Below are 7,897 nucleotides of genomic sequence, written 5' to 3' on the forward strand. Positions count from 1 at the left end.
ACCCTTGTACTGCTAGGTGAACAGGGTACCCTTGTACTGCTAGGTGAACAGGATACCCTTGTACTGCTAGGTGACCAGGACACCCTTGTACTGCTAGGTGAACAGGATATCCTTGTACTGCTAGGTGAAGAGGGCACCCTTGTACTGCTAGGTAAACAGGGCACCCTTGTACTGCTAGGTGAACAGGATACCCTTGTGCTGCTAGGTGAACAGGGCACCCTTGTACTGCTAGGTGAACAGGACACCCTTGTACTGCTAGGTGAACAGGATACCCTTGTACTGCTTGGTGAAGAGGGCACCCTTGTACTGCTAGGTGAATAGGACACCCTTGTACTGCTAGGTGAACAGGACACCCTTGTACTGCTAGGTGAACAGGACACCCTTGTACTGCTAGGTGAAGAGGGCACCCTTGTACTGCTAGGTGAATAGGACACCCTTGTACTGCTAGGTGAACAGGGCACCCTTGTACTGCTAGGTGAAGAGGACACCCTTGTACTGCTAGATGAAGAGGGCACCCTTGTACTGCTAGGTGAAGAGGGCACCCTTGTACTGCCAGGTGAAGAGGGCAACCTTGTACTGCTAGGTGAACAGGGCACCCTTGTACTGCTAGGTGAACAGGACACCCTTGTACTGCTAGGTGAACAGGACACCCTTGTACTGCTAGGTGAAAAGGGCACCCTTGTACTGCTAGGTGAAGAGGGCACCCTTGTACTGCTAGGTGAAGAGGGCACCCTTGTACTGCTAGGTGAACAGGGCACCCTTGTACTGCTAGGTGAACAGGGCACCCTTGTACTGCTAGGTGAACAGGGCACCCTTGTACTGCTAGGTGAAGAGGGCACCCTTGTACTGCTAGGTGAACAGGGCACCCTTGTACTGCTAGGTGAACAGGGCACCCTTGTACTGCTAGGTGAACAGGGCACCCTTGTACTGCTAGGTGAACAGGGACAACAGGAGTAACAAAATTTCCTATATGTTTACACCCGTCGCGAAATTCGAATCTCAGTTCATTTGATTGTGATTTAAACCTTCATCACTGAGAGAGAGAGAGAGAGAGAGAGAGGGAGGGATGAAAGTTTATAAAATTGGAGGAAGTTAGGGTAAGATATAAGGAACTGTTGGGAGAAAAATGGGCTAGTGTTAGAGTGTGCAGCGGAAGTTTGGGTATGCAGGAGGGTGGGTGCAGGGAGGAAGAGGATTGATTGGTGGAATGATGAGGTAGAAAGAGTGGTAATGGAGAAAAAGCTAGCTTATGAGAGGTCTTTACATAGCAGAAGTGATATCAGGAGGGTGGTGTATATGACAGATAAAAGAGAGGTTAAAAGAGCGGCGAGAGTGTAAAAGGAGAGCAAATGAGAGAGTGGTTGAGATTTTGTCAAATTTTGCTGAAAACAGCGAGAAGGTTTTGTAATGAGATTAATGTGTTGATAAAGCCTAGGGAACAAGTGGATTTAAAGAGAACATAGTGCACCGTGGGCGCACTGTGTTCTCTTTTTGTGGCCACGGCGCCCCTATGTTGCATTGGGTGTATTTTACATATTCTGCCATATCTCTCACTCCAGTATGTTGTTTTGGCCGTGTGCATATTTGAGACCAGACCCTACGTATATGCTACTACGTATCTCTCGACTGCTCCAGTGAGTACATATTTTGGACTTATAGGCGTTCCCGGTAATTTAAATGTCTTATTGACTCTTAAGTGGTCTGTAAATGTCCTTTGCATCTGTTCCAGCTCTGATATCTCTCCTCCCCAGAAAGGAGCCGTTAACATTGAACCGTACTCTGATCGAGAGAGCACAAGTGATTCGAAAAGCATCACTAAGGGCATTAAAACAATGCAGGGAAACCTTTAAAACAAAGCTAAACCCTTGTTTTGAAAGTTCTCATTATCCACTCGGTCATTTTCCTGGTTTTCGTGATGTTTTGTTTGTTGTACTCTTTAAAAGAAAGATCACCTGACATTATTACACCAAGATCTCTCTCATGTCCCTTTCGTTTTTATAGGGATCTTGGGTTTTGTGTGGCATCTCTCTTGAGTTCTCCAGTCTTTCCCTATATAAGTAGTGGGAGGTTGTCATTACTGAGCGTTGTCGTATTATAACTGGAAGACCTTGTTTATCTTGTTGCAATTTTTTCGTGACCTCTACTGAGGTGATTTTCATGCTTATGTTGACACCATCTGCAAATGTTTATCTTGGCACCATCTGAGAGTGATTTTATCTATGTCCACCACGATAAAAGCACCAGGACCGTGTCCTGGGGTACCTGAGCCTTTTACTTTGTTAATGCTGAATTTTGCTGTGTTAGCTACTACTCAACCTAGCAATATTCTACCCTAGAAAGAACAAGCGACCTGAAGACTATAATCATTGGCTAGACTTTTCTTATTTTGAAGGTTCTAGTTATCTAGTCAATCATTTTTCTTGCAGCTGCGATAATAACATTGTTGTATTCCTTGAACGTGAAATCGTAAAACTAATATAATCACTTCCAGGTGTCCCACATTTGGCTTACGTTACAGTCCATGGTTTGAGTTCGTCTTGTACTCTGATCTTATTTTTTATTTCCTCCATTCTTCCGTGATGTTGTCATATACCGGGGACGGGGGAGAGAGATATGTAACTGCAGTAGCGTGGAAGTCTAAGAAGTATTCCCTTCTTATAGTTCAGTCTCTTGAGTCCTGGTAGTGTGAGGTACACTGGTGACCACACCGTCTCACCTCGCATCACTACACACTACAGTAATATCTGGCAAGGGCTACTTTGCTTACTCGTTTTCATTTCCAGATGTTACGGGTATTGATATTGGTAGAACTCTTATAGGTTTAGCACCGAAGTCTTGAAGACTTCGATGTTCTTCACCAAATCTAGGGCTGAGGTACTGATTATCTCGTCTTTTTTACATAGTTCTACATTCTTCATATTATTTCCTTGTATTGATAAAGCCACTGAAAGGCGAAACGTCTGCTAATAAACATGACCAGACGTTGCACAAGTGTCTAATTCTTCATCTTGTCGGTATTATATCTATATCTATATATATATATATATATATATATATATATATATATATATATATATATATATATATATATATATATATATAATATGATGGGGTCCACCTCTGGTGTAAATTGTGGGACCCACAGCCTCGGAGAAGTGGATAAAAAGGCTTCAAGGAAGAATATTTGGATTTCTTCCTGAAGCTGTTTGAATATTCCACTTCCCCTACCACCCCATCTTTTCATATATTTTTTTTTACCAATAGGAATATTTTATTACATAATATGGTACAGAAGATTTAAGAGATTCCGAGGGAAAGATTGCAAGACATGAGGAGGTTAATAACATTATCAAGAGGAGCCTCACAACAGCTGGATGCCCAGCAGTAAGGGAGCCACCCCAACTATGCAGATCTGATGGCAACCAGAAGCATCCAGATGGTATCACCCTTCAAGCCTGGACAGATGGGAAGCAGGTGGTGTGGGACTATACATGTGCATCTACCTTGGTTGATACCTATCTCCAATACACCAGGGAGGAAGGAGGTGCAGCTGCCAGCTTCAGGGAGTCCCAAAAGTCTAGAAGATATGGAGAACTTCCCCATCATTATATGTTTGTTCCCATAGGCTCAGAGACCCTTGGCTCATGGGGAAAGAGTGCATCTAAATTCCTTAAGGAGCTGGGAAAAAGATTTATCAGGGTAACTAGGGATCCCAGGGCAGCTAGTTTTCTGTTCCAGCGGCTCAGTGCGGCTGTTCAAAGGGGTAATGCCTGCTGTATTTTGGGCACACGCCCAAGCTCTGAGGAGCTGGATGAGATTTTCGCCTTATAATCGGTGATACACACGTAACAACATGTACCTTATATGCCACCTTTATATCAACAATGTATCTCTTAAATCTTCTGTACCATATTATGTAATAAAATATTCCTATTGGTAAAAAAATATATTAAAAGATGGGGTGGTAGGGGAAGTGGAACATTCAAACGGCTTCAGGAAGAAATCCAAATATTCTTCCTTGAAGCCTTTTTATCCACTTCTCCGAGGCTATGGGTCCCACAATTTACACCAGAGGTGGACCCCATCCTATATATATATATATATATATATATATATATATATATATATATATATATATATATATATATATATATATATATATATATATATATATATATATATATATATATATATATATATATATATATATATATATATATATATATATATATATATATATATATATATATATATATATATATATATATATATATATATATATATATATATATATATATATATATATATATATATATATATAATATTATATGTCGTGCCGAATAGGCAGAACTTGCGATCTTAGCTTAAATAGCAACGTTCATCTTGCCATATAGGACAAGTGAAAATTTGTTTATGCAATAATTTCGCAAAAATCATTCTGAACCTAACGAAAAAAATATATTTCACTGTGTTTGTTTAGTATTAAATTATTGTAAACAAATCTAAAATATATTTAGCTGGGCTAGGCTAAAATTAATTGCGATTGTTATAATAAGGTTAGGTAAGTTTTCTAAGTTCCTTTTGGTGCAAAATTACAAAATTTTTACATAAACATTAATGAAAAAAATATATCTTTAAACGTATAAGAGAAAATTTTAGAAAGGACTTAATTTTAAATGAGTTCTTGCTAATTGACCAGTTTTACATATTCGGCTCGATATATATATATATATATATATATATATATATATATATATATATATATATATATATATATATATATATATATATATGTGTGTTCGCGAGAGCATATATGTATATATATATATATATATATATATATATATATATATATATATATATATATATATATATATGTATATGTATATATATATGTATATATATATATATATATGTATCTTTATATATATATGTATATATATATATATATATATATGTATATATATATATCTATATATATATATATATATATATATATATATATATATATATACATATATATATATATATATATATATACATATATATAGGGAGGTACCACCTCTAGAACTGTTATAGGGACCCTCATCCTCAGAGAAAAGAATAAACTTGCTACAGGGAAAACTCAAGGTTCTCCTTGAAGCTGTTTGAGAATTTTCTCCTACCACCCCCTATATTTCAAGTATGTTTTATTTAAAGACAAAATACATTGGCCAAACATTCACAAAAATACAACAGAAAGTAAAACAACATAGGTAACTCAGAGCTACATCTCGAATACTTCGTCCAGCTCCCCTGCGGTGGGCCGCGTGCCCAGAATGCTGCAGGCATTTCCTCTCTGGATCGCAACACTGAGTCTCTGAAAGAGGAAGCTGGTCGCCCTGTCGTCCTTGGTTTCTATGATAAGCTTTTCACCCAGCTCTTTGAGGAACTTTAGAGCACACTTGCCCCATGCTCCAAGGGTCTCCGACCCTATTGGAATGATGTTATAGCAAGGGGGAAGGTCTTCATATTTTCGGATCTTCTGGGTCTCCCTGTGTCTGGCAGCTCCACCCCCTTCCACTACAGAGTATGGCAAATAGGTGTCTGCCAATGTGGCAGCACAGGTGTAGTCCCAGGCAATCTGCTTTCCATCCTTCCAGGGTAGCATAGTGGCTCCATCAGAATGCTTTTGACTTCCATCAGACCTCTGTACTTGGGGTTCCCGTTGAGCTGGGCAACGGGCTGTGGCGAGGCTTCTCTTTATTATGTCATTGATCTCCTCATGTCTGGCATACTTCCCTTCTGCTGTGTGGCACACGAGACCATGAAGTCCGAATTGATCAGCTGTCGCCCTGCCGCAAATACACCTATGTTCAGTGAGGATGGGGGCGGCTAGGCGAAGAGCAACACCAATCCGAATGGCCTGTGGGTCGAGACGGGTGCCCAGGGAGGAATTGGGAACAGCTAACAGGAAATCTCCTGAGTGTGGTGCCTTCACTGCCAGGAGACGAGCTTTGTTCTTTCCTGAAGCATTGGAGAGCATTGTGTTGGCGATTTTTTCCATGATCGGTTTGTCCCAGTGGGACTGTTTGTGCTGTTTGGGAGGAGCTGGTCTACTGGAGGAGTCTGTAAGGGTGTCCCACCGAATCGCTGCTTCAGTAAACCTGGGGTCTTGAGCTCCTACCAAGTCTCTCAAGCGTTCGGGCACTATCTTCTTGACTAATGCACTGGAAGCCAAACACGAAGACAGAAAAGCAGGTAAAGCAACATGCGTTGCTTTACGCACCCCTATACCTCCCAGTCGCACTGGGAGGGTTGCCTGATCCCATTGCTCATCCTCTAGTGACAGGTTCAGTGCCTTCTTAAAAGTTGATCTCAGGTGTGCGTCATATTCATCGAGTGTTGGGTTGTCAAAAGAGGGTGCACACCTCAAGAAGTAAGTGAGTCTTGGCATAGTAAGACACCTTGTGAGGAGATACAGAGCATCATGGGCATCAAGATCGCTTATTCTCTCCTCCATTCTCATCAGGTCATTCAATTTGTCCCTGAGGACAGTATCGATGGCCTGGTGACCCAGCGGTGCCCCCAAGTGGGTACTGTTGGATGGAGTTGTAGTTGAGACTTCTGGGAGGCTTCTTCGCACAGCATTGATTATTTCCTGGTTCGCTGTGATGATTTCACACTTGGAGGGATTGAGGATGAGTCCCAAGTCTTCTCCCTGTGTTTTCACCAGTTGTAGGTCCCCCACGAGGGACTCTTCAGTACCTGCCAGAGTGCCGTCATCCAGGTACCAGATATTGAGCTCACTGCGTAGGCTGGAAGTTAGTTCTCTTATTGCCAAGCAGAAGAGAAGTGGAGTGGGTCACCCTGCTGAACACCCTCTGATGATTGAATTTCATGTTCTCCATGAATATATATATATATATATATATATATATATATATATATATATATATCTTATATGTATATATATATATATATATATATATATATATATATATATATGTACAACCAATGTGCTTCTTTGACCTCTCTATACACCTGGAGTCTACCTGAAGGGTGTTCCGGGGGGTCAACGACCCCGCGTCCCAGTCCTTGACCAGGCCTCCCGGTAGATCAGGACCTGATCAGCCAGACTGTAACTGCTTACAAACGCTTCGCAGATACTTCTGCTTTCTTCCAACCAGGGTATAATTTTTCGTATTTGCATCGTTCATAACATTAGCGGTCATTAGCGTCCAGCAACAACATATTCCACTGCTAGAAGACACCACTAACCCTTAACTCATCATAAGACGCAGTTATCATGAGGCATTTTTTTCAGTGCTTGATGCAAGTCACTGTGATGCCGGAGCCACACTCAGACACCATCAACAACAGCACTGGAGAGCGTAAGGAGACAACCGCTACAGCACAAGCCATGTTACCTGTTACAGGCTCTTGTAGCGAGACCATCTTTACAAGTTATGGCAGCCGATATCCAGCTCACCTTTACGAGGTGTGGTAGCTGATATCAATATACCGGCTTTATATGTTGTGATATCTGAAATGAAAGTTAGCTTTATTTGTGGTAGCTGGTATCCAAGCCAGCTGTTCGCGTTGTGGCAGTTGGCATCAAAGCCAGCTTTACGGGTTGACGCAGCTGTAATCAGAATCAGCTTTAAATGTTGTGGTAGCTGGTATCAAAGCGAGGTTTACCTGTTATAGCAGCCGGTATCAGAGACAGCTTTATATATTATGGTAGCTGGTAACAAAGCCAGCTTTACTGGTTGACGCAACTGGTATCAAAGCCAACTTTACATGTTATAACAGCTGGTAACAAAGCCAAAGCCAGTTTTACAGATTGATGCAGCTGGTATCAAAGCCGGCTTTACATGTTATAACAGCTGATGTCAAATCCAGCTTTACATATGGT

The sequence above is a fragment of the Cherax quadricarinatus genome, chromosome 19 (assembly GCF_038502225.1).
Source record: "Cherax quadricarinatus isolate ZL_2023a chromosome 19, ASM3850222v1, whole genome shotgun sequence".
Classification (NCBI taxonomy): domain Eukaryota; kingdom Metazoa; phylum Arthropoda; class Malacostraca; order Decapoda; family Parastacidae; genus Cherax; species Cherax quadricarinatus.